We start from the raw sequence: 9,356 nt of genomic DNA on the forward strand, positions 1-9,356 counted from the left end.
ACTGCCGAGGACTGAGACAGGGCGATCCTAGCTCGCCACTACTCTTTGTTATAGCCATGAACATTCTTACAGCTGTGATTGGGAAGGCAGCTAGGGTGGGTGTGCTCTCTTCCTTCTCGGGCATCAAAGACACACAAAGGCTTTCGATCTTTGCCGACGATGTGGCCCTGTTCATCCGGCCATCTGTGCCTGACTTGGCATGTGTGAGAGAGGCGCTAAATATCTTTGGGATAGCATCAGGACTTAGAATCAATTACAGGAAGACTTCGGCCATTTTAATTCGAGGAGATCAAGAGGATAAGGAAAGGGTGATAAGCTTCCTGAACTGTCAATCTGGAAGTTTTCCATGCAAATATCTCGGATTACCACTCTCCATAAACCAACTTACGAGGACTGATTGGCAACCGCTGTTAGATCAGGTTAAGCAATTCATCCCAGCGTGGCAGCGAGGCCTTATCCAGAGACCAGGCAGACTAATCCTCGTCAAGAGTGTCATTGCTAGTAGACCAATACATCATCTGCTCATTCTAAACCCACCACTGTGGGTGTTTGAGGAAATCAATACTTGGATGCGATCTTTTTTCTGGGCTGGAAAAGACAGAACCAACGGAGGACAATGCCCGGTTGCTTGGAACACCATCTGCAGGCCTACGAAATTCGGAGGCCTTGGAGTCAAAAACTTACAACTTCAAGCACTTGCCCTACGTGTCCGCTGGGAGTGGCTTCGCCGCACTGACGCTGAGAGGCCGTGGCATGGACTGACGAATGAAATTGATGAGGAGGCAAGAGCTGTGTTTGATAGCACTGTCCATATAACAGCAGGAAAAGGGGACAAGGTGCTCTTCTGGACTGATCGATGGATCCAAGGTTTTGCAGCTATGGATATAGCACCCATGATCGTTGCTGCAGTTGATGTGCGCATCAAAAATAAGAGGACGATCCAGCAAGCAATGACTGATAATGCTTAGATCAATGACATTCGAGGCGATCTAACCTTCATGGCTCACATCCAACTCATTCACCTTCAGCATGTCATTACTACCACCCCGAGAGATGCCAATTCTGAGGATGCCTTTCAATGGCCTTGCGAACCATCGGGCTCCTACACGGCCAGGTCCACTTACGAGAGGCTATGCCAGGGGCTGGTAAGATCGAGCACAGCCACATGCATCTGGCGAAGCTGGGCGACTCTCAAGTGCAAAATCTTTGCATGGTTGGCTGTGCAATACCGTATTTGGACATCGGACCGAAGGGCTCGACATGGGCTACAGGATGCGCCTTCGGCTTGCTATACATGCATGCAGGAAGAAGATAATGTGGATCATATCTTGGCACAATGTGTCTACGCGAGGGAAGTCTGGCACCAAAGTTTCCTTATCATGCAGGTCAATGTGGAGATCCCACAGGTTCTTGGCACCTTTCAGGAGTGGTGGTTGAGGACAAGAAGCAACTTCCGACAGCCATACAAAAGAGGGTTCGACACTTTTGTCATTGCTGCTGCCTGGTTGCTTTGGAAACAACGAAATGCAAGAGTTTTCAACCGGGCTGAGCAAGTGAGTTCCCCCATGAGGCTAGCTCAGCAAATACTAGAAGAGATCAGATTATGGAAGCTCGCGGGAATAGGAGTGGTAGGATTGAGTAGATTTGTGAGAGAGTAAATTGTTTGTGTGTTTAGGAGTGGGAGTTGGTGTACTCACGGCGATGCTCGCATCGTCGTAGTTTCTTGTTAAATTTTCTGCTCCCTTCTATAAAAATATGGTACGCTATTGGCGTACTCTCGAAAAAAAAAACAAATCCCGAACTGGTATGTGTAAAGTAAGTGGAGTACTACGTACTAGTGAAAAGGAAAAATGGCAAAACCTTATCCTCTCGAAAAAAAAAACAAATCCCGAACTGGTATGTGTAAAGTAAGTGGAGTACTACGTACTAGTGAAAAGGAAAAATGGCAAAACCTTATCCTCCGCAACCACCACTCCCATCCCACCGGCTCCGGCCGCCGCCCCCACTCCAGGCTCCGGCTGCTGCCCTCGCTCCTGTCTCCCCTCGCTTCGGCCGCTGCCCCGCTCCCATCTCCCCTGGCTCCGGCCGTCTCCCCGCTCCCATCTCCCCTGGCTCAGGCCGTCGCCTCTCTCCCGTCTCCCCCGGCTCAGGCCGTCGCCTCGCTCCCGTCTCCCCCGGCTCCGGCCGCCGCCCCGCTCCCGTCTCCCCCGGCTCCAGCCACCGCCCCACCCCCGTGTCTACTAGGTCCAGCTGGCACCTCGTCCCCATCTCCTCCACGACCCCATCGATGTCCAGCTCGCCTCCCATGCAATGCCTGTAGGCCCTCGCGCAAATCATCCTTGCTCCTCCCGAGACCAAAGCACGCAGCCGCCGGCAACCTGGCCGCCGTGCGTCACTGCCGGCCGCGTTCCTCCGCGCCTCCCCAATCCACCACACATCGCCACTGCCGCTCCAGCGTCGCCCTCTGCCGCCTAAGCTCACAGTCCGTTCAAATTCAGTCACCAGGCCGTTCATCACCACCACCAAAGCCCGTTCATTTAGCGTCGTTCATGGAGCTGCCAATGTGGTCGCTGGGGCTAGAACTGTAAGATCTGCAGCTCATCAGTCCAACTTCTTGCTCCGTCGCCGGTCACTCAAAAAAGAGCCGTGTGCAGGCCACCTCGTGCTCGGCCCCCTGATCCGGCATTTTTGGTATGAATTTGATGAATCTTCTGATGCTCTGTTCTTTTTCATCTAGAGATTTCTTCTCATATTGACTATTTATATTGCATGTACCCGTTTTTTTAAAAATACTCGAGTCCAACTAGCAAAACCAATAGCAGTCCTATAGTGCAACCTGCATCAGATTAAAAAATAGCAAAATTGACTTGAAGCAAGGAAACATAAATTGCAGAAAGCAATTAGCAAAGAACTTGTATGGGAAATTGACAGAAAGTTTCGAGTCAGGAAAACGAAAATTTCAAAGAAGCAAAGATAAGTTCAGATACCCCCATCTTCCATGGAGATTGCGAGCTCTCATGATTTTTGCTTGAGAATTTCTCCTTTGGGTCTGTCCACTGTATTTCCTGTACAGCGGCGTCCTTTTTTTTTTCTAGTGTTCCTCTTTTGATGTTCTTGCATGTGTTTAACACACTAATGCTCCAGGTTTCTCTATTTTATGTTACGATGGTAGTGACATTGGAGAAGAAAGGTGTGTCGAGGTACAAATCTTGAGTTTTTGGAGGTTCAATGCATTGCTGCTAAAAGGTACATTATCTAAATAGTATAATGCAATTTATTAATAAAAATAAAATAGTGATTCAGTATGTATTATATGAGCAGTTCATACAAAAAAAGAAGCAAAAAGTTGTGATTCAGTATGTATTATATGTCCATTTGTTTTATTCAGCATAAGGCTTCCAAGCATGGTTCAGTTTCAGCACAAAGGCTCAGTTCAACAGAAACCATGCCGACTTGGATTTTTTTCCCAACACATGTGAATGCTAGTCTTCTTACCGGCTTACCACTTAATAAGTTACTGGACTGACCAAAACTATCTGTAGTACTAGTTGACATCACTATTCAAGATAAATTTTGAGCTATAAGTTCCATTTTTTCCTTCCCGTTTTGATACATATTTGGGAATTACCTTTGTTAATTTTGGCATCTCCCGACGCCTCGCGCCCCCGGAGAAGCCACCCGCTGGATCCAGTAGGGCAACGTTATTGACGCCGTAGTCCTCCGGTGTCACCTTTCCCATCCCTGTCCAGGTGTAGGACTCACACCAGTCCAGCTCTTCCTAGCTTCTCCGTTCGAGCTCTTCGTGCCATGATTGATGGGCAATTCATCATTATAAACATAAATTTCTTTCAATTCTGAAACGTGTACAATTCTAGGAACATTGTTGTGCAGACCAAAAGTTTGTGATGGATATTCTCTTCACATTTTTTGTGTTTTGGAGTAAATGAACATAGATTGTTGACACAGTAGCTTCTAATTTTTTGCATTGGATTTGGAGATATGAACAATGATTGATTTTGATCAGTACTTGGTTGTGTGATATTTTTGGAACTAGGACGACCTTGACCTTCGTCTGCTTCTCATTTCCAGCAGCATCCAGGACGACCTCGACCTACTGCCACTAGCAGTTGGTGCACCTCCTGTTAGTTGCTAGCTGTTACCTAGCGTGCTTGATGCTACCGCTACAAAGAAGGTAATAAAAAATATTCACTGCCACTATTGTCTTGCATGTTCAGAAATTGGGTCTGATGTTGTGTGGGCATGCAGCATAATTCTAAGGAAATAAATATAGAAGTTCATATATGAAGCATAATTATGCTGCATACTCTGTAGTTAACCATTGCTAAAAATCATCTTAGAAATTATCTCGTTTAGATAGTTCACCTTTTCTAAAAACTGTAGTTCTCTGGTTAGAAAAAACAATAGTTATCTCTGCAAAAAAATATGACAATCTTTTGGTAAACTCTCAATCTCTTCTCAGTCTTAGTGTATGCTCGCTGGCGATGCGTCCAGCATGCTTGCGGTGATATCGCCATAGTGGCCACCACTAATGGCATTGGCGGCTAGCATGCTCGCACAAAAAATAGCTAGCTAGGTGTTCAGGATCGTCTATTTTATCCCCTGAAACAGGGTGCTCAGGACGTCTATTTTATTTTCTGAAACACTAGCTAGGTGTTCCCAGTTCAGTATGTGGACTATCATCAACTCTAGTTGCTACTTCTTGTCACCAATGAATTGCGCAAGTTCAAAGAGTGTCGCATGACAAATTCAAAAGGTGTTGTATGGCAAGTTCAGAATTTTGGTTTCGTGAAAAGTGTGATTTTTGGACAATATTTTGTGTGATTCATTTGTTCATCTTCAGAACTTGGAGATGTTAAGTCTACTTTTTCCTATGATGAAGGTACACATGAGCTTCATCTGCAATGGTTATCCGCCCTAGTGCTTCAAAGATGCTTATTTTGTTTCCCCTGTGACGCAACAAGGATGATAGTGACGACACTTACAAAATTGTTTTCTGTGTTGCTATGTTGTCAGTCCAAAGTGTGGTGAAGATGTAGTCCTGGGTGTGTAGATGATGTGGTGTGTGTCTGGTTGTGTGTGTGTGCATGATGATTGGTGGCTGTTGTGTGTGTGTGTGCAAGGTACCCGGCGACAGCGGATAGGCGGCAAGTGTACTGGTGAGCAGCTACCCAGAAAATACTGGAACAAGGCTTCCAAAGTAAGCTCCTTGCTTCTTGCTTCTCTTTAAATCTCTTGAGCTTTACATGGTATGTTCAAGACAAGTCCTCTAGTGGTTGTATTGTATGACGTTCGTTTAAATGATCGGCTATACTGACACCGCATACGTGGAAACTTAAAAGAAAATAAAAGGTGTTAATGGAGAAATATAAGAACAAAAACAGTTATGTGTAGCCATCTAGCAACATGGTGATCAGACAAAATCCCGACAGCCACCCTCCATGGTGATCAATTCCATGTGCTGATGGGTATGCTTGCCTAGCACAAAATTCATAAACTGTCAATTTATTTTGAATTGAACTGATGCTACTCTTGATTCAGACCTGAGGGGAGAAGATAGAACTAGAATGATTCAGTTCAGCATTGGCACCCCTGTAAACCAAACAGTGAAGAACACACCAAATGTACTTTTGCTCTTGTTCTTTCTATCTCCTGAATTCCACACGTTCTGTGATGAGCATGCTTGGTACTATATAGATAATGTTGTAGTAGTTCTAACACAATATATTAGAAGAATTAATTGACAAAAAAGGTGTCAGTTCATATATGTATGCATCAGCTGTTCTGATACTACTTCAGTAACCAGAAAAACACAAAATTTCAACTATACTTATGCAAAATAGTTCAATATTTTTTTCTATGATAGTCAAGAAAAAAAGAAAAAAAAGAGGTTCATCGTGTGATGAACAATAGTCCCAACAACTGTGCTAGAGATGCAAAAAATTGATAGCATAGCCGATGCTATTTTTCATCCAATTTCTGAAGAAAACTGAAGTTGATCAGAGTAACTGAAGAATAATCTGTTAGTTCTCGAGTATGTGTAATGCTACCATTTTACTGTGCATTTGATTCCATCGTGATGGATGTATTACAAAGATATGGCTGTATTATTATGTTGAATAAAAATGCTATTTTGCTGCAACATTTTCTATCAGCTCCTCTCAAGTTATACATGTATGTGAGGATCCTTCTATGTAGTAAGTTCATAGTCGAGAAGTCAAGGACTTCGTAAAGAACGTGAACACCAAAAAACCATTAAAAAACCTAAACCATATGTTAGGGGAGTTCAAGAAGTTCATGGCTAGCTGTCCGTGTTCTGTATTCTTATCAGTTCATAATCGAGAAGACATGTATTCTTATCAGTTTGTTTATCTAGCCCGTCGTGCTGTGTATTCTGGTCAGTTCGTGTGTGTATGTGTTGCCCTCGCAGTGTATGAGAGGCCGCCCATGAGGAAGTCGTCGATCTGGTCGAGGCATGCTGCTATTCTCTATATCCGGTAGCACAAACATTTAAAAGTTCAAACACCAAACCCTGGTAAGTTCTTCTTAACAAAAACTCATCCCTCATATTTGTTCCTTTTTCGTAGGTTGAAGTTAAAAAAGATGGAGATGTGTGTATGTATACATGTGTTTTGGAGAGAGAAGAACTTATCTGGTGGTGTGTGTGTGTGTGTGCTGCATCCTCGTCCAGCAACTCTAATCCACACTCTCTGTACAACTTCTCTATGATCTCATGTTCACAAATCTTGTAGTACATTTTTTTAATAAAAATCTTCTAGTACTATGTAAAGAAAGCGTGGCCAACACATACTTTAGGTGTCGCACTGCACTGTTGATGGTGGCCTTCCTTTGTGGCGCTACTACTTTGCCACCTAGAGTAGTACTGCTACTACTTATCATGTTGCTAAAACCTAGCAAAAGTACATGTATTTGATTAACGGTTCTGTAGGAAGAAAAATTTCACCAATATATAATCTCTAGGTTTAGTAAAGCAATCTTTTTGTTTAGTAGCTGATACTGCTCAAGTTTATTTCTTGTTGTACATATGATGTCCAATTTCTTCTTTCAGTTCGATTCAATTTATAAATTTCATTCAGTTCAATTGTTATTGTAGTTGGAGTTCAGTTTCTTTTTTGACTTCAATTCAGGCATGTGTTTGAACTTGCAACCTCACTGCCTTAAGCTACGATTTCAAATAGAAGTGTACTAAAATGCAGGTACTATGTGGTGGCATTGCTACAATTCTCTTGTTACGTTCTCTTCGCCCAAATTCGGAGGATCAAGAAAATAAAATATCATCGTTTTGACATGCACTACTCAAAAGAAGGCATTTCTATTGAAAAATTGTTTCGCTTGACATGTACTTGCCAACAATTATGTATAATAAATCATGGCATTGTATGTAGAAAAAGATATATTGTGTGTTCTGCTGTTGTATTGAGTTGCTATCTATTGCTAATTGTATGATGTTGCTATTGCTCTCCGTGTCATGTTATGCAAGTTGACACCGAGTACACATTGGATGATATACTTCCGGTTTTTATTTTCGCCCTTGCCTCTTTGATGTTATGCCCACGTGAAAAACATTTGGAAGTTTAGCGAGGGAAAATACTTGTTAGATTCATTTAAAAAGTGTCGTATAGTTCAACTTTTATATATAATAAATTCATAATGAAATGTGGGAACAATTCAATATGTGTGTGTTAAAAACATGACAGTACAGAGAAATTTGGTACGTACTCGTCGAGAAAAAATCGCATCAGTTCAAGAGGCATGGAAAAGAAAATTTGGTGCCAATAAGGTTCGAGGGAAAAACAACTTAAAAAGGAAACGTGAGAAGCTCACAAATTAATTCTATGACGTTGACGTCCAAGTTCTACAACTGATCCGTACAAACAAAAACGGTGGTCCGTTCTACAAAAGAAAAATGGTTTAATTAAAAATATTGATGAATACAAGTTAAAAATGATGGTTCGTTTGGAATAAAAGAAATGACAGAAATTCAAATTGTAAAAGTTCAAGCAAAAGGAAACCCCATGCAATTCAAATGGTAAAAGTACAAGTCATAAAATAAGAGAAGTTTAGAACATCGTTGTAAAAAATTGTTTAGTTCAAAAAAAAGAACAAAAACATATTTTATTTTTGAAAAAAATATCATTCAGTTCGATGATATAAATCATGCAAGTACAGGGCCAATGATACAATAACATTCAGTTCAACAATATAAACCATGCAAGTTCAGGGCTAGGATACAGTAAATTGTTGAAAATTTACGAGAAAAATATTACCCAAAAAACAGAGCAAAGTCTAGTTAGTGAAAAAACGCTTAGTACAAACCCATGCAAGCATCAGTACAAGTATATTTTTTCAGAACCATTTAAAATTACTCTACAAAAAATAGCTCAGTACAAACATACACATATATCCGTACGACTACTCTGTTTTTCAGACGAGAAAACAGTAGGATCCGTCATGCCGTACTCAAGATTACTCTTAAACGGTTGCGAAGTAGAGAAAACGTCCAACATGACTAAGTTTCGCATTTTCGATAGCTATCCAACGGTATATTATTTGCCCCATTTCGACAAACTTTAAAAAACCGCATTCGAAACCAATTTTAACCGTATTTGAATTCGTATTTAAACCGTAAGGAATTAGAAAAAACTTTCTACATGCAAAAGTTGTGCATTTTCCATAGCTTTTCAACGCCGTATCATTTGGATCAAACCGATAAACCGTTTAAAAAAAACAATGAAAAAACATTTCGCCCAAAATTTCACCATTTTTCAAATTACTTTTAAATCATATAGAATTTGAAAAATAGTAGATATATGGAAGATGCGGATTTTCACAAGCTTTCCAACGCCATCTCATTTGCTCAATTTCGACAAACCATTTGAAAATTAAGTCCAAAATATGATTCGCGTTTTCGGTTTTGAAAAAAATGGTTTTTTCAAAACTGCTCTTAAATCATAATTTTTTTGCAAAAACAAATTATAAGATTGTAATGTGGATGTCAATAGCTTTCCAACGATATATTACACTCTCCATTTTGACAAAAAAAATTGCAAAAAATTTGAACTAAAGAAAACGATTTTTAACAGCAACAGAAAGCATCAGTTCAACCACTCGAATTTCATTAGTTCAACCGCTTGAATTCATCAATTCAAGTAGGGTAACAGAATAATATTCTGTTACGCGTAACAGAATAGCCCAGATGTATATATATATATATATACACACACACACACACATATATATATACTAATGGCGCACCGTGGAATAGTGCGCCATTACTAGTTAGCACTAGTAATGGCGCACTGTGCCTGGATGCGCCA

The 9,356-nt window shown here is 41.2% G+C and overlaps 1 long non-coding RNA gene across 4 annotated transcripts; it reads left to right on the forward strand.

The window, feature by feature from the left end:
* Positions 1–1,973: 1,973 nt before the first annotated feature.
* LOC119275944 lies at positions 1,974–7,546 on the forward strand. Of its 4 annotated transcripts, XR_005136101.1 has the most exons (6): positions 1,974–2,691; positions 3,145–3,246; positions 4,090–4,192; positions 5,142–5,218; positions 6,449–6,553; positions 7,236–7,546. It is a non-coding gene; the product is annotated as an uncharacterized LOC119275944 (long non-coding RNA). The 4 variants fall into 4 exon arrangements; XR_005136099.1 differs by having other exon boundaries at positions 4,901–6,553; XR_005136098.1 differs by having other exon boundaries at positions 1,975–2,691; positions 5,142–6,553.
* Positions 7,547–9,356: the final 1,810 nt, after the last annotated feature.

Source organism: Triticum dicoccoides, chromosome 3B (assembly GCF_002162155.2).
Source record: "Triticum dicoccoides isolate Atlit2015 ecotype Zavitan chromosome 3B, WEW_v2.0, whole genome shotgun sequence".
Classification (NCBI taxonomy): domain Eukaryota; kingdom Viridiplantae; phylum Streptophyta; class Magnoliopsida; order Poales; family Poaceae; genus Triticum; species Triticum dicoccoides.